The 25,469-nt window shown below is 39.7% G+C and overlaps 1 protein-coding gene and 1 long non-coding RNA gene across 8 annotated transcripts in view; one reads left to right on the top strand and one right to left on the bottom strand.

Annotated features, from left to right (window-relative positions):
* Window positions 1-25,469, top strand: part of DYNC1I1 (dynein cytoplasmic 1 intermediate chain 1) — a 269,847-nt gene that overhangs the window by 76,711 nt on the left and 167,667 nt on the right. The gene's annotated exons all lie outside the window — the stretch shown is intronic.
* On the bottom strand, window positions 7,402-23,679 carry LOC144232523 (uncharacterized). Of its 4 annotated transcripts, none has more exons than XR_013335428.1 (3): window positions 23,445-23,679; window positions 15,944-16,122; window positions 7,402-7,581 (listed from the first exon to the last, which is right to left on the bottom strand). It is a non-coding gene; the product is annotated as an uncharacterized LOC144232523 (long non-coding RNA). The 4 variants fall into 4 exon arrangements; XR_013335429.1 differs by having other exon boundaries at window positions 23,450-23,679; XR_013335426.1 differs by lacking the exon at window positions 15,944-16,122.

Raw genomic sequence — 25,469 nt, 5'->3', positions numbered from 1 at the left:
GTACCACTTATTTCAATATTAATGGTAAATTGTCTTTTATAAACTGTTGTGTAATCTACCTGTGTCTTAATCTGCCTGTGTCTAAAATCTCCATCTGGCTTGCATGCTTCTGGGGGTATCCTTCTTATCATGCTTTACCACTAAGGATGCCTTTCAGATTATTGTGTGAGGCATACATTTTTTGGGGGAGAAATAATTGTAAGTTTTCTGACAGGCATGGTCTGAATGTAGCCTTTTTCAGTTATGTGTTGAAGTTTCTACTATTTCTGGAAACCTTCTCCTTGCTGTGGTGTAATGGGTACAGCATGGGCCTTTGTGAGCCAGAGACACATGTCTTTCCATTCTTGTTTTACCACTTATAACTATGACCTTGAGCACATTACTTCATCTCCTTTCCTGAGTTATAGTTTCTACATTGAAAAATGGGAAAACTGTATAGGATAACCATGGAAATTAAATGAGATAAAGGTCTTGATCACTTGACACAGAGAAGCTCAGTTTTCACTGATGTATTTTCCTGTTTTCACACAGATGTGACTCTTCTTTTTTAATCAGAATTTTCCAAAGGTAAATTAAAATAATTAAAATTTAAAAATTAAAAACACTGCCTTTAGAAGTTTTCTACCATGTGTTCACAATGAGTCCGTGATTGTGGTGAAGGATTTGTTTTCTACTTACACTCATTCCTAGAATGGGCTTTTTTCTTCAGTATTAAATCAAGAATTAGCATTGCCATAAGGAACAGATCTTTAAGTTTAATGCTTATATTTTCGGAGGTAAGGTAACATCTTTGTGGAAGTCAGAGTAATGTGAGTTTGCTCTTGCCTCTTCTATTTATAGAAAGCCACCCTATCAAGCAACCTGAAAGAGCACAGTCCACTAGACCTTCAAGAAAATAAGGCACATGTGCCAAACACAGAGCCCTCGTGACGTACAGTGGGCAGCCCAAGTCATTTCATGACTTGCAAGGAGCTGACTCTCAGAGACTACTAAGGAGATGGGGAAAATAAACCTTAGTGGAATAAACCTGGGTATTTATGAAAGAAAACCAAAGCATTTTAGCTGGGCTTCCCTCCCTTTAAACAATACCAGTCGCAGAACTGTGGTTTCATAGTCATTTAAAATACAGTTTACAGAGGAATTAAGCTAAATCACTTAAGCTCCTCAAGCAGCTGCAATTCCCAGCTTCCTTACTGAGATCTGCTTGCAGAGCATCTCCTTTGAAATCTGCAGCTCAGAGACAGGGCTGTTTATCTCTGAGCTACTTGCTTTTTCTTGTCCCATTCTTCTCAGGTAATGCAAAACAGTGAAAAATATTTGGATACAAGCACATATTCTTGCCCCATGTTTTAGTACTTTAAGGGGCATTGTTCTTATGAGTTTAGGTAAGTACCAGAAAATGAGTTAAGGTCATAAAAAGAGTACTTTTGCCATCACATAATTCCCAGAATGACTCCATGCATTTTAGGAAGAAACGTTAGGACTTCTGTCTTCCAGGAGAGTAGACTGACACTTAAAACCTTCTACAGTTTACCTGCTTAACCTCTCCTTACTTCCCCATGTGAGCCCTTGGCTCTAGCTAGTCTGGTCTCTTCAATATACCTGTCCCTGTCCCTGTGGTCTTACTGTTCCCCACTCTTCAAATGCTTTTCCTTCTATTGTTTAATTATTTCAAACTTACCTATTCCATGGTTCGAAGACCAAGACCCATCTCCTTACAAAGATTTTGTAGGCCTCCCTGGTACAAGTCTTCATTCTCCAACTTGTACTTTGTACCAGTCAGTCAGTTTGGACCTTGTTCTGTGAATTCTTAACCAGAATGCAAGCCCCATGAGGGAAAATGTGTCTTATTCAACATTTTGTGTCCCAGAAAGCATTTTATATGCTTAACACTCAGTGAATATTGCTTAACAGAATCATCAGCTTAGAAAATTATAGGCAAATTGAGTTCATTATTTTAAAAACAAAATATGCTAAATATGAGAGGTAACAAATGAAAGGAATGAAAAACCTTTAAAAAATGCAAGTAAAAAAATCAACTAAATGTAATATATAGAATATATTGCATATATTACATTACACATATATAAGTGTATATATAATTGATGAGTATGTTTCACTTTCTGTAATTTATATTTTAATAAATACAAGGGTACCTGGCTGGCTCAGTCAGTAGAGCGTGTGACTCTTGATCTCAGGGTCATTAGTTCAAGCCCCATGTTGGATGTAGAGATTACTTAAAAATAAAAATCTCTTTAAAAAATTGTGTTTATGTGTTGGCAAATTCAATTAAGCAGTCTATGCGTATCTTCTCTAAAGAAGAAAATCATCAAATATTCTCTTTCACTTTGTTAAAGCAATCATATAGGTAGATGGTGTTTCTGATCATGCACCTGAAGTTTAATATAAACATATACACTTTTGTATATGGTTTAATGAAACAATAAAAATATTTGTTTATGGAACTGTATCATGGATAACTCTAGTTTATCAAGTGAGTTATTTTTTCCACATTTCAGTCCAAAAGCAAGCATTTAGCATCTGAATAGCAGCACCTAAATCTATAAATAGATTTATCATCTATATATTATACTCTTTAAATATCTAGTATTTTTAAAACATTGGTAGGCATTATTAATGAGATAATTTTTAAAGTTTTGGGGAAAATTATTCAGCCTTTTGTGTCAGAAAGCAATAGAAAAGGACTCATGGTGTTCCTTCAAAAGGAAGTAATACACCAAGTCGTTATATGTTACCGGTTGAATAGCTCTTCAACCCTGGCAGTTTTCTAGCTGATCTGTAGAATTTAGCCTGGCAATCTGGCCTCTTTTTGGTGGGGAGGGGTACGTGTGAAGGGTTTTCTCCCATTCCTCGGATGCAGGAGGCCATCCACAGCCCTTGAGGATTCATACGCAGCCTAGATTCCTGGATTCCTAGATTCCTGGATGTGATTCTCCCTGGCATCTGGCTTAGAAAGAGCCCACCAGCCTTAAATACATAGTGAGCAGGGCTTTCTACAGGGCACTCCCAGTGGAAAGTGTTTGACAGACTTTTCTGCCTATCAAGAGTCAGTAGTAAAACGTACCTTGTTAACTGTGATATCGACCTCTAAAAACAAAACAAAACAACAAAAACACAAAAAACAAAAGACTACTTTCAAGACAAGACATAAACTTCATTACAAGACAGGGAATAGAGGTTGAGAGAAGGTCTATGGGACTGCAAGGGGGAAAATTAAAGAGCTGAGAACTGCTCTCCAGACAGTGTCTGGGCTGGGGTTGTTACTGGAAGAGAAAGAAAAGGGAGGATGTAAAGAATGATTAAATAGTGAAGACAGACTTGGGTTGAAAGCAGTTCTGAATGAAAGGGAAAGAATGGTAGGACAAAAGTTCATGGGGAGGAGAAGAGGAGTCCAGTATTGAAACAGCAAAGTAAGCCCGGCTGAAAACTCTGGAGGAGCTGGGAAGAAAGTTGAGCACTAAAAATACCCAAGTTGTATTTTCTAGCAGAAATGAGGAGTTTTTTCTAACCACATCCTTGGCTGTACAAACCTTGCTATTGCAGATTACATGGAAGACAGAGGTATGTTCAGATTCATTTTCCACTTATCCACGTAGCATGTTTATTGAGCATCTTCCGTGTGCCTTCCTTATGCTGGAGCCAGGGACACAAGGTGGCCAACACTGGCCTGCTCACACCCCTCTGCTCTCCCAGAACGTAAAGGGATCTGGATCCTGAAGCATGAATGAGAGGAAGGAGAAAGACCAGGAACTGGCAGAAGAAGGAAGAGGTGATCGTGGCAAGATTTTTATGAAGTATAGATAAATTACAGCATTCTTTTACCTAAAACCCTTGCATGGCTTCTAGTTGCCCTTGAAATAAAATCTAAACTCTTTAGTCTGTCTTTCAAGGCCAGCATCACCTGATCTGAGACTTGCTCTCCATCTTTATTCATCGCTGGTTTCTTCTCTGCTCCTTCAGGATGCATTGAATCCTTTCCCAACTCACAGACTTTGCCTTGCTTTTTGCAGCCTGACCCACCCTTTCTGTAGCTCTCAGGACAGTCAGGGGCTCTCGGTCCACAGGCAGACTCCTTAGTCATGTCCTCCTGATCCAACAGGGCACCCTCTCCTTCTCTATCCACTACCCCTACTTTTAGACACATCGCCCTGTTTTTGTATAGCATTTATCATAACCTACGATTATATTCCTGATCGGATTATTCACCTGAATTCTGCACGAATTCAGACGTCTGTCTCGCAGCACTCGGCACACTGCCTGCCACCTGCCACAATAAATAGTGTTGGAAAAAGAAATGTGTGCTGACACCCTAGCTTCCCTCCTCTCCTAGTGAGGAATATTGTGATTTCCCAAAATGGAGGCCCACCTCAGTTTCCCTGAGCCTCTTCTAATGGTCCTTACCAGAAAAAGACCCCGGCTGAATCTATACGTGATCACAACTCCTCACTCACTTTCCAAGGGTAGGGAGGCCAGCACTGCAGCTGCCTTTGGCTCAGCTGATAAAACCCTGAACCCTGGACAGTATTTCAGCAAGTATACTTTTCTTCAGGCATTGAACTACTGTGTTTTCACGCCTTCTTACCCTTGCCATATCGTTCAACTTCTGTTAACTTCATTGTCCCAATTCCAGAATGTAGCTCATTTTCCAGATGGAATACAAATACTAATTTGTTAATTAAGTAAGCATCTTAAAACCTTACAGGTAATCCCAGGTGTTGTTCTCTTGTACTGCCAGCCTAAGGTAGAGCTGACTTATTTATCCTCCACGAAGTGCATTTCATTCTCTGTGCAAACACAGCTCCAGGATATCTACACATCACAATCAGTCTCTGTGGGCACAAAAGCCCAAGACACTGTGAGATGAACTCCAGGCACCATCTTCCTGCTCCTCTCAGGCTCCTGGGATCCAGACCCCTTCCTGCCAGGGCCGCAGAGCCCTGATCACTCTGTTGAATACTGAACCACCTCTTAGCTTCTGGACATGTGCTTTGCACTGGCCAACCAAGGACTACAATCTGAGCACTGCTTCTGCCTAGATTCCTTGGCTTTCCAGCCCTTTGACTTGTCTGAATCTTGTTTCCCTTTGCTTACCTGCACCTTATCTGACCCCCCCACCCCACCCAGAAAGTACCTGTGCCCTGGTGTGGTGATGTTGGAAAGATCTCTCTCACAGCACCTGGATCTGTTCACTCATGACATTTGTCTTGGTTTCTAATCACATTTTTGTTGTAGACTTACTACATTTACAGGGCATCTCCTCATGCCCTGCCACATCCCCAAGAGATTATGAGTTCCATGAGGAGCTGTTATGATACAAATTGAGTAGCTTAAAACAACAAAAATGTATTATCTTACCATTCTGGAGATCAAAAGCTCAGGTTGAGCCTCCTTAAACTAAACTCAAGGTGTTGGTAGAGATTGCATCGTTTCTGCTGCCTCTAGGAAAGAATCCACCTTCTGGTATTAGGCACCACATTTCTTTGCTTGTGGCTCTCTTCCATCTTCAAAGGCGGAATGGCCAGTCAAGTCTTTCTTCTCCTATCGCTTCACTCTGACACTGTCCCTTCCACGTTTAAAGGACCCCTCCTTTGATTACCCACTTGGTAATCCAGACTACTGTCTGTATCTTAAATTAGCTACCTTAATTTCATTTGCAACTTCATTTCCCTTGTGTCATATAACAGCATATTCACACATTCAGGGATTAGAACATGGACATCTTTGGGGTGCTCTTATTCTGTCTACCCTAAGAATACTTTCACTTTTGTTAACCAATGTCCCTTCTGCATTTAATAGACCCTCAATTCCGCATTCCTCTGCACTTGTCACAGAAGAAGTGTCTCCATGTTAATTAATTAAGTGATTAATTGAGGATGGAAAGCACAGATGGGTAGAGAAGGGAGATTAGTGTTACTATACAGCCATGACAGATAAAATCACAGGTTATCTCACTGAAGTAGTCCCATTAAATAAAATTTGTATCTATATGTTCCAGTGACTCTTTAACAAATGAGCAGATTTAGGTTGCACTTGTGGTGTCAAGAGCACTTTGGAAGTGGAATCGGGTCAGGAGACTGGTTGCAGAGCTGACCCTGTGCTGTTGGGTTACTACAAGACTTTCCTTGGTCTCTTTTTCTGGCCTTTCTCTACCCTGTCATCCCAGTAGGGATGCTATAGGTTTGAAAGCTTCATTCATTACTCTGGCCTATCAAAAAGGAGGACTCACTTCAGAATTCTTCTCCCTCCTTTCATTTCCATTCCATACTTAGTCTATCCCAAGGCCTGTGAATTCTTTCTTTATACTTTTTTGGTTCCTGTCCCTTTCTTTTCACTCCTTAGGCTAAAATTCTAACTCTAGCCATTGTAGCATCATACCTGAAATACGTGACTTCCTAAATTGATTTCTACTCTCCCACTACCACATCTATTCCCACTCCCACCCAGATTAAATGGCATTCAGGACTTCTGGGCCCAGGCACCATATGTTGTATATTTCTTATGATAATATCTGGCAGCCCTAGCCCTTCATCCACACATGTATGACTCACATAAGGTGATCATTTATCTGTGGAGGTGGCAAAACTTGAGCTGGTCTCTGAGGCATGGATGAAAAGGGATAGAGGCTCAAGGGAAGAGAAGGGCCTCCCAGGCAGAGGGTCCGATATTAGCAAGGATTTGGAAACCGGCATGCTGGAGCAAATAGAGTGACCCCATAAAAGAATAGTGGGAAATCAGGGTATATTGAGCTTTAGATGCCTTGTCAAGGCATTTGGAAGTTTAGAGATCAATACTAGGATTACAACTGTTTATAGGTTAGAGACTGGGTACAATCTTAACTCTGCCACTGGTTAGTTACATAACATGGATAGGCACCCAGGTTTCTCTGTTGTAAAATAAACTTAATAACAGCACCTTCTCACAGGGTTGTTTTGAAAACGAAATAAGGTAATGCATGTAACCTACTGCTGCACATGACTGGCCTGAAATAAACAATTGCTGTCATGATAATGGCCATCATCATCTTCACCATCACTACGTTTGTTGTGATCATTATTCCTTTGGATGATGATGAATATGAAAGATTTATAATCTTTTAAAACTGGACATGAGAAGGGCTGGCTAACACCATGCTTTGGAGCCATGACTCCCAGGGGGTTGGCTTGGAAGAGTTCTGGACAGGTGCTATCACCCAAGTGTGGGTGCAGCTAGAACTCAGCTAACAACTAGAATTATGGGTGCTAAACACAGGACAAAACAAGCAAATAAGCAAGACTGGCCAATTCCACAATTGCCAAATAATGGGATAGAGCAGGGGTCTTGAAGCCAGGGAAAGCTCACAGGTTTGGAGGTTTGAACTTGTCAGTGACCAAAGCAAAGTGATGTGAAACCAGGAGGTAATTCATGTTGGCAAAGAGAAATCAGGTCAAGAAGAGAGAAGCATCCGGATCTGAAAATAAGGCAAATGGATGGAGTGGAGCCAGTGCGGGGTCTCCAGAGAGCAGGATGGAGGCGCTGCCTGTGTGGACTTGGATGATTCCTTCACACATCAAGGATGGCCAACTGGAAGTGAGAAGAGGAGAAGCAAGGGTGAGAGGAATAAAACCAAGCAGTGCTCTCCAGAGCTGGCTGATTCTTTGGGAAAGGGTTCGTGAAGGTTAGAGGGGCCTAAACTTAACTTCAGAAAAATGGTAGAACCAGCTAGGGAAATAGGAAAGAACACTAGGAAGCAGTGGTTTCTCAAATGTGAGCAATATCNTGCCCATCAGGTCTGGGTGAAGCCTGAGAATCTGCATGTGTAGCAAGTTCCCAGTTGCTGCTGATCTGGGGACATGGTCTGGGGACTTCATCCTGAGAACCTCTACCCTACAGGGAGCTGTATTCAGAGAAATTAGAAATATATTTATGGCTAAAGTCTACAAACACACACACGTGGCTAATATTTCAAGACCACTGCAATTAGTTACAAAAGGTCTGTATGAAAAGTTCAGAGTTTCTTTTTTTTTTTTTTTAATAGTTTATTGTCAAATTAGTTTCCACATAACACTCAGTGCTCATCCCCACAAGTGTCCTCCTCCATGCCCATCCCCCCCTCCCCCCACATCCATCAGTCCTCAGTTTTTGTCAGCATTCAAGAGTCTCTCATGGTTTGCTTCTCTCCCTTTCCCCCACCATTTCCGCCCTTCTTCTCCCCCTTGTTCCTCCGTCAAGTTCCTCCTAATCCTCCTATACGTGCAAACATATGATATTTGTCCTTCTCTGCCTGACTTATTTCGCTCAGCAAAAAGTTCAGAGTTTCTAAAGGTTACTCCTCATCTCTAGGATGAATCCCAAGCATCCAAATCTATGAACATGTAACCCAACCCAATCTATTTTTAAGACTTCCCATTTAATGCTAATCATTTAGTGCTAATCACTGATGCTGAGAAAGAAGAGGAAAAACAGTTGGGAGTGAAGGGAATACTTTGGTTTGTTCTGTGTTCCACAGCATGAGGACATTTTTCTACAGATGACATTGAGTGCTGCTTGTTCAAGGCATACAGCTAACGTGGCTCGGGTTAGACAGCAGGTCTTTCCCACCCCTTGATTTGCAATGCTGTAAAGGGTGCATAATTAATAATGAGGCCAATCCTGTTATTGAAGAGTCTGATCATGTGCAGAGTCGGCCACCGGAAGAATCCCCCTTAAGCAGCCCTTTAGCCGTGAAGAAGAAACTGTGCTAACCAGGCATGCAGTCTTGCCCATCTCTTTGGATCAGTGTGATGCAGGAGGAGGAAGACACAGCCTGTGTCTGTGTCTAGACCTTCACTAGCACTAACCCCAATCAGAGGTAACATCCCACAGCTGTTGTCCTTCCTCTGCCTTTGGATCAACCTCTAAACAGTGGGAGGATCATCCTAAGGGCAGGAGACCTGCGGGGTGCAGGCTAAGCTGAACTTCCTGTGTGTTAGCATTGTGGCAGTCGGTTGGTTTTATGCATCCTTGGAAATAGCTACTCCCCCATGTTCCCAAAATGAGAATCAACTTTTGCAAGTTGGTGGAAAAAAAGAACTGATGAAATTCCCTTGATTCATGCTCTACCTCCATTGGCAAAGATAGTCTATTAATATTTTTATGTAGGCTTTTTCCTTTGGTTTGTTTACTTAAGACAAGCTAGTGTTCTTTCCTGATGTGCATCTTTATTTGGTCGCCAGAGACCGGTTCATGGCTCTACACTGGGTGGGAAAAACAGATGTTAATATAGTTGTATCTTCAGGTTCATAGATGGATATTATGTATGAGTTCTCTTGAAATAAGCTTGAACCTTGACCCTTATTCCAGAAGCTGACTGTTGCCTCCAAATAAGGTGGTCATGATGTGAGAACCTGAAAGGAGGGAATTCAAGTAAAGAAAAGGGCTTCACAGGGGATGCCGAGCATGGATGACACAGAGAATTAGGAAAATGGTATCCTTGCCAATCTTTTGGGTTATGAGCTTGATTTTGAGGCTATTCACTAATAAAGCTATGGTTTATTAGTCCATTAGTTGTGTAGAGATGTGCTTCCTGGTATTTTTTACATCAAAAAGACAATATTTGTGTGGCACACTGGGGTACATTGAGGAGATACCCTCATCTTCACCCTGGGCTGAGGAGATCAGTAGCTCACAACACATTCTAAACCATTAGTGAAGAGCCCGTACATGTAAAGAATCAAGAAGCTCTGCGCTTGAGCAGAATTGTACATTTGATCCACTTGCCAGCATTTTAGCTTTGACCTATTTCATGGCCAAAACAATATACATTAGCGCAGGTAGGCACTGGGTTGATAGGTTACAGGAAACACCAGGTAAGAGGCCCAACAGAAGCAGCTATCTGCCACTCCTGGAAAACACACACACACACACACACACACACACACACACATACACACACATCAAAGCACATTTTATCTTACGTCTGCCATGAGTCATGTTTTCATTTCCTTAATCCACCAGGAAGCTTTGAGCCACTTCCAGCAGTTGGATGTGATGAGGCTGCTGTTCTTGTTCAGTTCTTTATTATTTCTCTTCATCAGAACTTCCTTGGTTATTTATTTTATCCTTTTGTATTTTGGTCCTTTTTATAAGCTACTTGAAGTCCTTTTTGTGGGTTGTGGATTAAGTGAGAGAGCAAATAATGAAAAAAGAAAACTCAAAACACACGCCGTGCCCATACTGGGTCAGTCATGTCATTTTTGTATGCAGACAGAATATTTTCACCCTTTAATAAAATTGGCAACTGAATATGGCATTAGTCATAATATGAAATAATGTTCCTTTTTAAATGTGATGATCATCCTGCTTTATTTCCCCATCTGCAAGATGAGAATGATAATTATCCCTTTGAAAATATCATATGGTCAAATTAGTTAATGTTGGACAAGCATTTCAATATGAAGATACCTAATAATTTATTAGTGGCTTCACTGCTATGCAATTTGAGAATGAAATCTGCCTGTGAGGAATTGGCATTCGCATTAATTCATGTTTTCCTTAAATTTCTTATAAGGTCTTCTCTATATTCTCTCCGCTGGGTACCAGCTGTGCCTGCCTGTGGCACGTGATCTTGCAGCCCTCACCTACAGCCACCTTGCTTGAGCAGCCAGAGTCTGGTGATCGTGTCCTAAAGGGAAAGTGAGCCAATAAAATCGGCTGTACATTTCTGTTAAAGTGATTCATATGTTTGCTTTTTAATCACAGTGAGATCCTTTTGATTCAGTCTTCCAGCATTTTATTTTCTACTCTACACTCTTCAAGATACACCGTTTGACCCTGACATGAATGAGCTCAGTTATAGCTTCAATGAGACAAGTGAATGACCGTTTCATGTGTTGTCGTTTCCTTCCATGGTAGATAATTAACCTCTTCCTAATTCAGAAAGCATAAGATTTTGTACAGTCACAAAGACAGCCATGACGACACATACATAACAATAATAAATATAGTAAAAACTATCATTCCTTAAACATGTATGTGCCAGAGATCTTACATCTCCAACAAAACTCTGAAAAGTACGTGCAGATAAGGCACCAGAGGATCAGAAGGTTTCATTGACGTGTACAAAGTCACACAGCTATAAAGAGATGTAGTGCTGGGATTTAAACCTAGGTAGATCTTTGAAGCTTCTATTTTTCTATTTAATTTGCATTTTATGAACCGCAAATCATTAATGAGTATTTGTGTTGTATTTCTGTACACTTCTGAAAAAGCTAATTTTTGAGATAATTTATTGCCTAATAAGAGGAGCCACATCCTGATGGAGTGGAATGGACCAAATGATCCTCTTAGTCCCTTACGACTGTAAAACTTATACTAGTTGATCTGTGTGAGAAACTTCCAAAATACTCAATTAATTCTCCTGAGTGCCTAGTGCCTACCAGACTCTGGCAAATTGTAGTCAAAAAAGATCTGTAAATTTAGAGATTAGAATTCCTCTGTCAAAATAAGATCAGAAAATTTCCCTTTTCACTATATATATATATGTGTGTATATATATATACTTATATAATGTAAATCCATACGTGAACAAAGTCAGAATATTTGTATGCTTTTCAATTAGGTTAGAATATTTCTTCTGCTTCAGTTGGGACATGTCAACAAAGAGTCCCCCATTCCAGCTCACGGGCACAGAAACTGAAACCATGTTTGGGAGTCTGTTCATTAGTATGCGTCCAACAACAGAAAACAGAGGTGAACTCACCGAAATGAAAGGAGGTTGGTTTGCCTTCGGGTAAATAACCAGTTATCCCTCCTCTAAGAATCTGTGGGCTCACACAGCCTTGAGAACTGATTTGTCTCTGGGAGTCTATGCTCACTGCTAGAACATTGTGTCTGAACTGCCTAACAAAGAACATTTACAAGTCATACTGGTCCCTGTATTCAAAATATTTATTTAAAAGAACCTAACCACAGATGGAAATGTTTCTAACTAAAAATTATCTTTCTCAAGTATAAAAACATTTCTCAAAATCAAATATTTCCCATATAAAGTCTGTTAACTGTGGGCTTTGGGACTTTATTTTCCATTGCCAATAAAAGCCTTTGATTGGCGAGCTTTTCCTTGCCTTAAATTTGAAACTGGAGTATGTAAGCAGAACTTGGATAAGAGTGGAAAAACTGGCTTAAATTATGTGAATTTCAGAAATATCACTATGTGTTTATTTGAACAGTTTCCTCTAAAGGGGAAAATTTTGTTTAATATTTGAATATGTTTATTTATAAAAACAGTGGTATAATCAGTAGACATTTGTATTCTATTAAAAATACGTTGTTCCCCATTTTCGGTATATATTTTCTATTATAAGGGCCTGGTTTTCCTATGTCTTAGAGTGCTTACCTGAGCATTTATAAATGACTAAGGTTTCTCAGTTAACCTTTAGGATGTGAATATCAATAATTTTCCACGGCATACAGTCTCCCCTCGGACCTTCTCCTGGGTCTCTTCAACCCAGCTTTGCTCCTTTGCCCTATTTTAGATCTCACACAGCTGCAGAAAGACAGCCAGTAGAGGGCGCTGCTGGTTTACTTTTTAGAAAACTACTTACTGCCTGATTTCAGCACTTTTAAAAACATACAAGGAAATTATTTTTGTTCAGTCAAAGCAATCAGAATGAGAACACTGTCTTAAATTTTTCAAAATTATTTCTTTGTGTCTTTTGCCATCTCATCTCCCCAAAGGCATCAGGAAAACTGGGCAATTAGCTTTGCTTCACACATCTGCAGAGCCCTTAGCTGACCCACGGTAAGGATGAGTTCAGGGCAACCGGGTGTGATTATCTAATTTTTCCATCAGCTTGAGGTTCCTGTGTGAAAGTTCTATTCATGGAGAGCCAGAAGAAGGGGAAAATAAAAACTTGTTTACACTTTCCCTTTCCAACGAACCCCGCCAGTTATCCCCTGACCTTGTACAATGACAAGAAAATATATGTGCAACCTTGGCCATCCGGGGTGTGGACATGGGAGGGGATGTCGGACGCCTTGGTGGACAGAAGTTGGTGAGAGGTGGGAACGAATTTATCGACTCGAAAGCATTCTCTCCTCTCGTGCAGGCATTTCTCTTCACGTGGCGCTAATGCTGAGAACCGGCCTGAGGAGGCACCTTTATATCTCTACCAGGACCTCCGTTCTTTGAGATGAACTACTGACAGTCTCTCAGTACTTTATAAACTGCTATGCAAACACAGTTTCAAGTCAAAAATTCCTATCCAGCTCTCTCCCTAGTCTCCTTCCAAAGAAAATGCTATACCTAAGCTCTTTCTACAAAGAAATTCTAGAACCTCCACCACTTACACAGGTATCTCCCCCACCCTTTGCTCAACCAGGAACATTTCCAAGTTATTTAAGACATTGTGGTGCAACATGCGATGATAATCACATCTGCATTTCACTTTTATGGCGGTGTGAGGGAGCTCCAAAACATCCTGGTAAAGTTCTTGGGGACCCCGAACTCTGTTTAATGCGGGTTTTCGCCTCCATGTGGGCACTGGACACTCACTGTCCTTCAGAGCTGGTAGGTGCCACTTTTGGCTGGGCCTGTAGCTGGCTGGAGCTGTCTGCCCTTCCTTGGGATGAAAAATGTCTTCCATTAGCTAATGGCTGTGTTCTTCGTGAAGCCTTCTGTCCCTTGGCCTGGGGCTGCAGGAGGTCATCAATCAGGCCTCTGAGGTGAGGCCTCGAAGGACCAAGGGAAATCTGTATAATCTTGAACTGTAAACATGGGACCAGTGGTTGAGGTTTTGGATTTGCACAACATTTCAAAATGTCTATTTGAGTATCTAAAGTAAACCTTTATTTTAAAGAGAAGCTGAGGCCCAAGAGGCTCTATGGGTGGCCTTCAGAAGGTCCATTGACCCTGCTGCCTCTGTTTCCCTTTCTTCACATTGAAAGGAAAAAAAAAAAAAAGCTAAAAAGCCTTACTTTTCTGCTTCACAGAAGAATCCATTTAATTGGATTGCCAGTGAGAAGGGATCCAGCTAATTTAATTTTCCCCAAGCAGGTTTTCTTTATGCCTCTCCACACCGTATAGACCACATTATAAACCCTCTGTCCCAAGATTTAAGTGTCCACTAGTGACCACTCCCTGGTGTTATTTTGGGAACGTGGGTTTGTAGTGGCCAAAGTTTTCCTTTTGGCCATTTCCTTTCTCGGCACCCTCTTCTATTACCTACTAACGAAGAAAGAGAGGCTGAGGCGCCCCCACTCTTCCTGGTAGAGGCAAAACAGCTTCTGGTTCCTGAGGGAAATCATGGAAATGTGGAAGGAAAAAGGCGGGGGCAAGGGTGTGTGTGTGTGTGTGTGTGTGTGTGTGTGTGTGTGTCTTTTAGCAGTTGGCTTTTTTGTCCCGGTTTGTTGCTGTTGGCACCTTCAAGCAGTCAGGCTGAAGAAATTCCTCAGGAAAAAGAGTGAACTAGCTTCCTAGAGGTGAAGAGAAGTTTGCTGAGGCCTTGGGGGAACATTTATGTAGAGCTGACTTTTCTCTAAGCTGCTTTGTATTGTTTATTTTAAATTCTCTATTGTTGGGACCCATTTTTTGTTTATTGTTTCCCCATTCTCCCATTTTTCCCTTTAAACAAATATTTTAAAAAATTTCCCATCCCTGAATTCATGCCTTCTCCATTTTAATAGGCGATGTATCAGAACTTAAATCTTATGAGACTTTAAGGTACTGCTCAGCAGTTTTAGGAACCCCTTTTACCCTCGCCTTGAAAGACAAGATGGGAGAGACACTGAGTAAGCTGTCGCTTTTACACAGGGCAGGCAGCTCATAGATATTCATGAAACAAAAATTTAATGACACCAGGATGATTTTTTTTTCTCAATGGTAAACTTAGAACTTTTCTCTATATTTTTATATGTTTATATAAGGCCATGCATTCTTATAAATTAGCAATTGATTCTACTGAAATAGATAAATAATGTTTTCTACAAGTTACACTCCTCCAAAGAAGTAAAATAAAATTCAGACATGGAATTTGATTATAGACTCAATGTCACTGACATAGGGCTTTTTCCAGAGTGAGAAAAAAGCTAGTTCTGGATTGTCTAGTTAGAAATAGGGCACGCTAGTTTTGTCTCTAAATGTCATGTGATGGCCATTCTGTTTTCACAATATAGGTTAGCTTCAAAAACATAGGGTTAATTAGATGTGATGTTTAGTTTTGTATTCGTAAACATTTAGAAATTTACTTCTTTGCACAGCCAAAACTTTATAGGAAAATATGTAAAACAAAGTAGAAGAGAAAAAAACTATAATAGTTTATGAGAAAACCTGGAATGGCTCATTGTCTTCATTCTAAGGAATTGTTGGGCCCCAGGCAAGAATTTGATAGTCTGCTGCATAGAAAAGAACTCAGCCTAATGACCTCTTTATGTGGGCCATTGCATACAAAAGTTAAGAATCTGGGTTTGACATTTAAAAGAGTACAAAACCAACACGAATATTGGCATGTTCTTCTCGTATATAATTTGGGGAAAAGCATGAAGTGAGAACAGGAAAAATGTAGTTATCTTTTTAAAAAGTAATATTTAAGAGTGGATGGAAAGAGCTCCCAATGGCCAAAGCTGGAACAATTTGAGCAACAAAATAATAGCAAATCATTGAATTGGATCGGATTCATAATTCAAAATTGAGTATTGGATTATAACTCAAAGTGTAAACGATATATCCATGAGTCTGTAATGATGTAAATAAATAATAGAATAACTAAATAAATCAGAGAACATAGACAAATGTCCCATACAAAATAATCACAAAGAATTTATGTAGCTACTACATCCTCAAGGGGGTGAAGCATAGCTCTCTACTCATTAAGTGTGTATTACACACTGTAACTCCCTTTCATGGAATGTAATATGGAAAGAGGGTGGAGGGAGTAACTTTATGATGGAAAAACTAGATAGACAATACCTTAGCCATGTGATCAAGGTTAACATCAACAGTGATAAATCATACTGATGGCACGTGCCTTGGTATGATATGCTGGCAATGACATTTTACTTCTTAAATTTCTTTTCCCTCTTGAAATCCATAACCCCAGTTCAATCATGAGAAGAACATCAGACAAATTCCAGTAGTAGCAGAGCATCCTACAAAATACCAGAGCAGCATTCCTCAAAACTTTCAACATTATCAAAAACAAAGAAAGTTTGAGAAACTGTTAGTCTAGTGGAGCCTAAGGAGACATGATGACTAAATATAACGTGGCACCCTGGACAGGACCCTCAGATGAGTGACATCAAGTAAAAACTAAGGAAGTCGGAATAAAGGATGGACTTTAGACAATAGTAACATGTCAGATTAGTTCATTAATTGTTACAGATGACATGGTGATATAAAACATTCATGAGAGGGGAAACTGGGTGAGGGGTATATGAGAAGATTCCGTACTATCTTGGCAACTTTTCTGTAATACTAAAACTCTTCTAAAATTTTAAAGTTTGTTTTGCTTTGTTTTGTTTTAAGCAATCCTTGGACCACCTGGGTGGCTCAGTCTGTTAAGCATCCTACTCTTGATTTCAGCTCAGGTCATGATCTCACAGTTGGGCTCCACACTGGGCATAGAACCTGCCTGAAATTCCTTCTCCCTCTGGCCCTTCCCTGCTTGCTCTCTCTCTAAAAATAATAAATTAAATAAATTAAATTAAATGACAATCCTTAATATCGTATATTAGCCCTACATTTCAATGTAATTATTGTCCTAACACGTGATTGATGTTTGAGAGATGACTTTAAATTGGATACCATGTATCCTCCAAGCTTTACTATTTTATATATTTATAATTGGTAAAGGTGCTATGTGTGGAGTATGAATATCACGATTGCCTTCGCTTATAAATAGACCCAGTATCTACTTTGTGAAGAGCGTTTATTAATCTAGGGTATGAGAGTGTTTGCTCTCCATATTTAGGATTACCATGACCAAGAAGGAAACTGAGTTGCTTAGTGGTGAGTGGCCATTTTAGCATTTAGTCAAGAATTATGTAATTTTCAGGGATGGTTTAGAAGCAATAATAATCAAGTGGTCTCTCTCCATCTATGTGTACAATCCCTGCTAATATGATAACTACCTTCATAAAATCAAGTTTGTTATAGTCTTTATGGAAATGGCATTGTATTTTTTGTGTTAATAAGTACAGTATTTTAAAAGAAAGTAAAACATCTTCCTTTGAGATGCAGTAATGAATTTTTCATCCCCAAATTGCGACTGGTCGTAAGATATGTAAAATTTATCATGGATATTGATAGAGCTACCAACATTTTTGAAGCCTTATTATTTCGTATCTATAAATAGTATGCTATTATGACTGCAAACAGTTGAAAAATATTACAAATCTCCAAACATGCCATGCATTAGTAGGACAAAGAGACATTTTCTGAGAGAACCCTTTTGTGGGGCCCAACGGTCGCATTTCACACCCATTATTTCCTTTGTAGTTCACTTTTTTCATTGTAGTGTTCAGCTATGGTCTGGGACAGATTTCTCTGCCTACAGCAAGAAACACATGGTCTGGGCTTCATCATCAAAAATCTTTGTGTTATCTGGGGGTCTTTGAGGAGCCAGTGGGTTCCCTGGCTGTTCTCTTGTCTTCAGACACCCTTGTTGTCTTCCAGAATGAACTCCTGGAAGCTGAGCATGCACCATACTTATGCGTGTGTTGACTGACCAGTGACTCCCGGGACTGTCACACCAGTGATGATGAATATGTCATTTTCCTTCTCTAAAACAACTCTTGTCACAATATGGTTATGAGCAGTGTTTCCTTTCCTTTATGGTTATGATACGGTTTCCTTTCCTTTAATCCAGTAAATCCTTGCTGTCTTATTCTTTGAAGGAATATTTTAGTCATTTTTGAAAGAACTGAGAGCCAGCGAATGCTGTATGCAATTACTGCATATTGTATCTAGCCTTGAGATAAAATAATGTCCCAGTAGATTTCACTTCATCTCTTAAACACACACAATAATTTAAATTCTTAACTAGAACACACTTGAATTTTCCCATGTTTAATCATTAAAAAGGCAAAACTTAATTTCATCAAGTGCAATCAAAGAATTTTTCATGGTAGCAATTAAAAACTATGAAACTGGAATTTCAATGACATAAAATTGAACAGCTGCTATGTTATATTTTAATCTTCCTTCAAATCAAATGGCAAATCAAATTTTTCTTCAAGATTTTTGCTTTTCTCTTTTAATATTTTTAATACTGAGAGGTGATTTTGGCCATCCCAAAGCCCCCTTAAACATGCTCCAGTATGTTTTGAAATACATTTCAAATGTTACACCAAAGTGAGTCACCTTCACATTTCTGTAAGACACAGAAGCAAAACTCTTTGGGGGTGGGGGGCTGGTTGGCTAATTTGTTCTGGCGTGAGGGGACTTCCAACTCTACAGAGATGTTTAACTAAGGAAGCCAGAACCTGTTTTGCTCGGTTCGGCATTCTTACTGTACTCCATGTGTGGCATTTAAAATAAGAGAAAGTAAAAGCCACACATGAACGTCAGGTCCTTCTCCTCATTCCCTCCTGTTTCCATGCTGGGGGAGTGGGGCTGTGTGTCAGGCAGTGAGCTGGGACATAGGTAGTAGCATAGGCTGACACAATCAGCCAACTGGTCTATTGTTCATTCTGGGCACAAACGTGTTCCCTCCAATCTTCTTGGGTTTTAGGTGTAGATTTATGTATTTCATATATATATATACATATATATACACACACACAAATATATAAATAAATATATATGTATATATATATACACATATATATATACATATATATACACACATATATATATATATTTCCCCCCACCCCCCTGAAAATGAGCATTGAGTTATCTGGTTTTGAGCACACTCATTTTGCAAGACTCCTATTTTAGTTTCTTATTTCTTCCTGTCAAACCTCTCTCCTGACTCTAGTCTCATAACAGATTTTTCTTAAAATCTGAAGTCTGTCTTTTGACTTGCAAGTTTTAATTTCTTCAGGGACCTTTTATTTTCACACTCTTATTCTTGATGGGGTTGGGCAACAGGAAGTTATTGTTCAGAGGCTTGGCTGAACAGTCTTTGGGTCAAACTTCAGCCTACCATTTTTAAAAAATGAGAATTAACTGAATTATAAGAGAATTTCTTTGGCTAGTAGAATTTATTTGACCAGGATTGAGTAGGACAAGAACATTGACTTATTCATTGTGAAAACTAAATGACCATTAGGACGTGGTTTGTCAAGCAACCTGAAAGATTCTTTGATAGTATTTAAAAAACCAAACCAAAACAAACAAACAAAAAAACCCCAGAGAGACCCCCTACATTGACCTGGCAAATAGTCAGTGTGCCCAAAGGAAGTAAAATGTTGGAGGAAAGCCAGTGACAAAGAACTTGTATTTTGCCATCCATGCCTCACAAGGTTTCTTGTGAAGCTTAATGAGACTGTATAAACCATGCTTTGTAAACAGTAAAGGACCATCCACTTGTAAAGTGTTATTATTATTGCTAAATTATAGGTTGTGTTATATGGAGGAAGACTGTGCTTGAAGAATCATTTTTGTGGGATAGCAAAATTTTATAGCTTATTTTGAGGAGTTCTCTACACAGTTAAAACAATGGTATGTCATTATGGGGAAGCAATTTAAACTTCTTCATAATACCTGCTCATCATTTTTTAATTGCTTTGAACAAAATGCACACATATGGAAATTATATGACTTCATCGTACAAATGGCATTTGAGTGAAGGGGGAAATTATAATGAAGTAGTACTTACTAATACATTTTTAAAATTCAAGCCCTCCCTGCATGACAGTCACTTCAAGGAGCTTAATGTTGGAGTGATGGCTTTCAGGAATTGGCACCATGATGGCACGGATACAATTGTATATGTTCTTTACATTGGGCACTTCTTTACAGAGGCATTGTTTGTCAAGGGAGAGCAGGGGAGGCGTATGGCTTTACATTTGGGGGCTATTGTTGAGAACAGTTTTCCTCACTGGAATGCAGTGTCATCAAACCTGTGAGAAAGCACACGTGGTCACTGAATGGATGATTCACAGGGCATCTCTCCAAGTTTCTCTGCATTGCTGGGTTTATGCAGTATAGGGGTCAGGAGATAGTGTGCTGTGTTTTACACCTTGAATTGTCCTTATATTGCTTTGGTAGTGCTGATCCACCTTTTAATCTCTGTGTTCCTTATGAAAGGTACATGGGGCTGTAGAGCACTTGAAATGTGGCTAGTCCAAATTGACACTCATTGTATCGTTCCAATTTTAGTATATGTGCTGCTGAAGCAAGAACAGACATGCATTGTAAATATAAAATACTTACTGGGTTTTGGAGACTTAGAGTGGAAAAAACGGAAGCTATCTCAATGCTTTTTATATTCGTTATATATTGAAATTATAATATGTTGGACAGACATATTAGGTCAAATAGAATATATCATTAAAATTAATTTCATCATGGGGTGCCTGGGTGGCTCAGTTGGTTAAGCATCTGACTTTGGCTCAGGTCATGATCTCATGGTTCACGGGTTCGAGCCCTGTGTCAGGCTCTGTGCTGACAGCTAGCTCAGAGCCTGGAGCCTGCTTCAGATTCTGTATCTCCCTCTCTCTCTGACCCTCCCCTGCTCATGCTGTCTCTGTCACTCTCTCTGTCTCTGAAATAAATAAATCATAAAAAAATAAAATTAAATTAATTTCATCTTTTCTTTTTATTTTTTAAATGTGGCTACAAGAAAACTATAAACTACATATATGGCTCACATTATATTTACATTGAACAGGGCTGGTCTATATACTAGACAGTGTTTTTTCTGCTTTTGATGAGAATGGGGAAATTTTTTTTCACTTATTTTGATGGGAAGCTTAGATTTCTATCAGGTTCTGTTTGTTCATAGACAAAGCTTGGATCTGGGTGATCAGGAAAGCTGGTGCTGCACAGTGGTCAGCTTGTAGTGGCCGAAGCCAGAGTTTCTGGCTTCTCCTGATTTGTGGCAGAAGCAACCTAGACTGTTGGGCAGGGATGGAGCCTACATTTCTGACCTGCCCTGAAGTTCCTCACCTGACTCTAATGCGGCCTCAGCCAGACCTGTATAACTGCTGTAGACTCTTACAGATCACTAAAGAACAACCCTCTCATCTCGCAGCTATAATGCAATTCAGCAGAGACTTTGGCAACTAAAAATCTCAAACCTGATCCTTGGGGACTTGGGCTTCTGTTGGTATTCACAAAAATGCCCTTTGCTTGTCAAATTTGGATTGCAGTATTTGCTTTAGTATCTGCTCACCATCCCCTCTTTCTGAACGTGTTCATTACCATTAGGATATTCTGGGTGGCTGTATGGTTCACGTAAGTGGGGACAAGAACTTGCCAATATGTTATCAATGTCTAGAGCTTAAAAATACATGTTTGGATTTTCACCAGAGTGAAAATTTGTGTCTAATCATCCCCTTTCCACCTCCCTTTTGATGAAAATCATCAAAATGTGAGATGAAAGGATCTAATGGGTTGTCTGAATGTTTTTCCCAGCCCTGTTGGAAATGATTGAGGCATTGGCTCTTCAACATTTCCTCTGAGAAAGCAATTCCAAAGGTTGGTGTCAACTTACAGCTTGGTAATGGACTAATACACATTATCCTGTATGCAACTCTAAATTATAGCCTGCCAGCTGTGATTCTGGAAGTTTGGAATAGGTTCCTTCTCAAGATTCTAAACAGAAATGGCTTTGAAAGTTGTGGGCATGAGTCCGTCTAACCCTTGTAAAAGGCGGCATGAATGCTGTAACATTTCTATTGATTTTTAACATTCAGCTCTCTAGAAAATAGAAAATAGCCAAAATTTGACAGGCACTTTACAAAATGATCTGATCCTTCATAGGTGCGGAGTAAGAGCTGTCTTCTCAAGTGACATTGTGCTTAAACTTGGAACCAACGTTCCTTGTTTCTTCTTATGCCTGTTTTATTACGTAGAGTGGAATTACATTTTACTGGATTTAAAATAATGCTTTAAATTTTGTTTTATCTTCTTTAGTTTTTCTTTTTACCTTTTTAAATATTTATGGCCCCAAACTCTCAAAAGGAGACTGCGAATTTCCAATTCAGCTATTTAATGCTTCACCTGATGTCTAAATCAAAGAAATCCACATTTAAACAAGGGACCATGTTTCATATAATTAATTGTCAAAGATAATGCCCAGTGTTGGCAAAGGTAACCGGTGAAGAGGCTCTCTCTGGCATTGCTACGTCATCTAAAATTGTCACAATATTGCTGAAAGGCAGCTTAGCAATACTTATCATCATAAGCTTTAAAACTGTACACACTGAGTGATTTCATTTCTAGGAATTATTCCTGAGGGAAGTCATTAAGAATGAGAAAAAAGATATGACTAAAACTACGAGAATTCTTATTGCAGCATTGTTAAAAATATTCACAATAGATGGATCTGGGTAAAGGGCAATGGATGTTCTTTGTTCTATTTTTATTTTTGCAACCTATCTGTTAACTTGAAATCATTTCCCAATAAAGGTTTTTAAACATCCATCTCTCAGGTAAGAGGCAACAGAAGACACCTATCCTTATTTACTACCTTCTGAAAACTAGAACCAAAACTAAAAGTAGCTTCTTTTTTTATATTCCAATCACAGAATTAAAAATACAGATACATCTATTGCTAGGGGACTAGTTACATACATGAGGATATATCCATACAATGGAGCACTATGTAGCTATTAAAAATGGCAGGTTATGATATACTTTTAAGTGAAAACATAAAATAAAACATATTACAGAATAAACAGCTTACAAAAAATGTAAGTGAATATGATCTGATCCTGATAAAATAATATCTGTTTTATACATATGTATAGGGAGGACTGAAATGATTATACCAAAGTATTAATGGTAGTTATCCCTGGATGATAGAATTGGGGGGGGGAGGTAAAAAGAACCCTATTTATTCCTTCTGTTTGAAAAGGTAGAACAGCTGTGGCTTCATGGACAGTTTTCTGAAACTCTTTTTGAGGATGTTCTAGTTTTTCTTACCCCTCTGTATGTGGTTAGATGAATAAAAGGTACATAAAATTGTAAAGAGGGTAAAATGCAAGTGAGGGATATAAGAAATTACATTGTGATTTAAACCAACTTTTCTGTCTCATAGTTACTTTAATAGCTACCTTGTTGACCCTTGGTCTTTTATAATCATGAAGATGCACTCCTCACCACTTTCAATATAGATAGCCCTTGCCATACTATCTTTTCATGTATATATTTTCATGTCCAGTACATAGCTAGATACAGACTGTGTTGTTCAAACTATGTCTCTCAGTTATGATGGTGCTTTGAGATTGTAACCCATCTTCTCATATGCCCAAAATATTGACAAAACTATGAAATTTTTATAAACATATCTCAACAAACTCACCTCACCTCATGAGCAAAGACTGTTGTGGGTTTCAGAGTGCCTCTTCAAGGTTCTTATGGTACAGTATGTAAATCTTCCTGGGCTGAGGGAAAAGCTATTCATTTTCAAAGATGATATCATGGAAGTCTTAAAACATCTAATACAAGTTACTTAACTCTATATCCATTAATATTAGTATATATGTACACATGCATACACCTGGCAATTCATCCAAGAGATATTTGCCCTGCCTTTAAGAAACTTACAGTCTAGTGGAAGAGGTAAATGGTCATACAGTGCAAGGCACTGTGACATAATAATAGTCACAAGGGAAGTAAATCTAAGTGCTAAACAAGTGTCACAAAAGGAGAGAAAAATGTTAGGGATAGGATCATGGCAGAGGTAGCATTTGTACTGGGCTGGAAGGCATTATTGGTCTAACTTTCAAAACTGCATATGAATGATAGATTAGTTGAAAATATTACAGCAGTGTTCAATTTACTGAAGTTCATAGCTGTCCTGTTGTCATGTGCGAGTAGGTTCCAGGAATTAAGAAATACACAAAGAAGTATGGGGGGGAGGGGCGTGAGGGAATGGAGGAAAAAGAGAGTACAAATGATACAGTAAATGGGACAAAATATTAATAACAGATGGGTCTGGGTAAAGGGTATATGTGTGTTCTTTGTTTTGTTTTTATTTTTGCAACTTATCCATTCATTTGAAATCATTTCCCAATAAAAAGTTTTTAAAAATTCAACTTTCAGATAAGAGGCAACAGAGGATAGCTATCCTTATTTTCTGCTTTTTGAAGACCAGAACTGATGCCAGCTGCTTTTTTATTCCCCCAAATGTGGTTCATTCTAGTTATTTGTTGACTTCACCAAACCACCGCATAATTTCACACAACCCAGGATGGAGGGCAGCGGCATCTATTTTATAGAACCCAAGGCCTGAAATAGCAGCAGGGCTGTGTGGTAGGGCGGGGTGGAAGCCTGTGCGCTGCCGGCCACATTTAACGTGGTTTGAGCCGTTTGCTGTCAGACCCTTCACTGTGGGATAAACAGCTAGGGCAAATAAAACGGAGAGGCTGACTTAGAAAACAAAGCTTTCTGCCTTCCAACTGAATGCCCCCTTGCCTCCTCCCTCAGAATAGCATACATTTCATTAAAGACATTTCCCAGATGGCGCTGCATCACTTCCCTGTCCTTTCTGTCCCCCAATGTCCAATTGTCGCTTCAGCAAAAGGATGCCAAGTCCTCATTTCTGGTCTCCTGATAATCTCTGCCCCCTGTACCCCCACCCCCACCCCCACCCCAGGTATTTGCTCAGTATGGCTCAGACCTGAACTATTCCATATACCTCACCTTTTAAAGCACCTCTGTTCAACAAGCACATTTTCCAGGTGCTACGAGATTTACGGACCTTTCAGAATGAGAACAGTGGGCGGTGAGAAGCGCCTGGAGGCCGCTCTTAGCCTGAAACAGGGGTGGACAGCCACATCTTCTGTGTCTCCCTGCTGTTCTGCCCGGGAAGCAGAATTAGCAACACTGAGATCGACTCTCCCCTTCAGCTGGGAAGGGTGGAACTAGAGAGTGTGGGAAGGATATAGTCCATTAGCTTGTCCCAGTATCTCCAGAGTGGTCACTTGGTCACCACTCAGAAGTCGTAAGGCCTGAGAAGCTGCTGTCCTGACTTTGGTGGATTGGTGACTGGCTTGAGCCTGCCTTCCAGGGCGATTTGACTGGTGCACAGGCTGCAAGGAGAGAGCTGATGCCAAACACCCGAGGGCAACGTGCAGCTCAGTGTGGCTGTTGACTAGGCCAGCCTCAGAGTTAGATCCCCGGGTTCCCAACTGTGACTCCGGTGTTTACAACCATATGGCCTTGGGCTTCACTAAGCCTCAGTTTTGGCATCTGCCAAACGGACATAACCATCGTTCCAAGTTCCTAGAATAAAATTTTGTATTTTGAGGATAAAATACAACAATGCATATCAAGTATGAAGCATAAATGGTGGTCATGGCCGCTGCTGCTGTTGCGCTGGTCA

Source organism: Crocuta crocuta, unplaced genomic scaffold, assembly GCF_008692635.1.
Source record: "Crocuta crocuta isolate KB4526 unplaced genomic scaffold, BGI_CrCroc_1.0 scaffold14, whole genome shotgun sequence".
NCBI lineage: Eukaryota > Metazoa > Chordata > Mammalia > Carnivora > Hyaenidae > Crocuta > Crocuta crocuta.
Note: the sequence above shows the minus strand (reverse complement) of the source record. Positions and strands in the feature narration are given on the sequence as shown.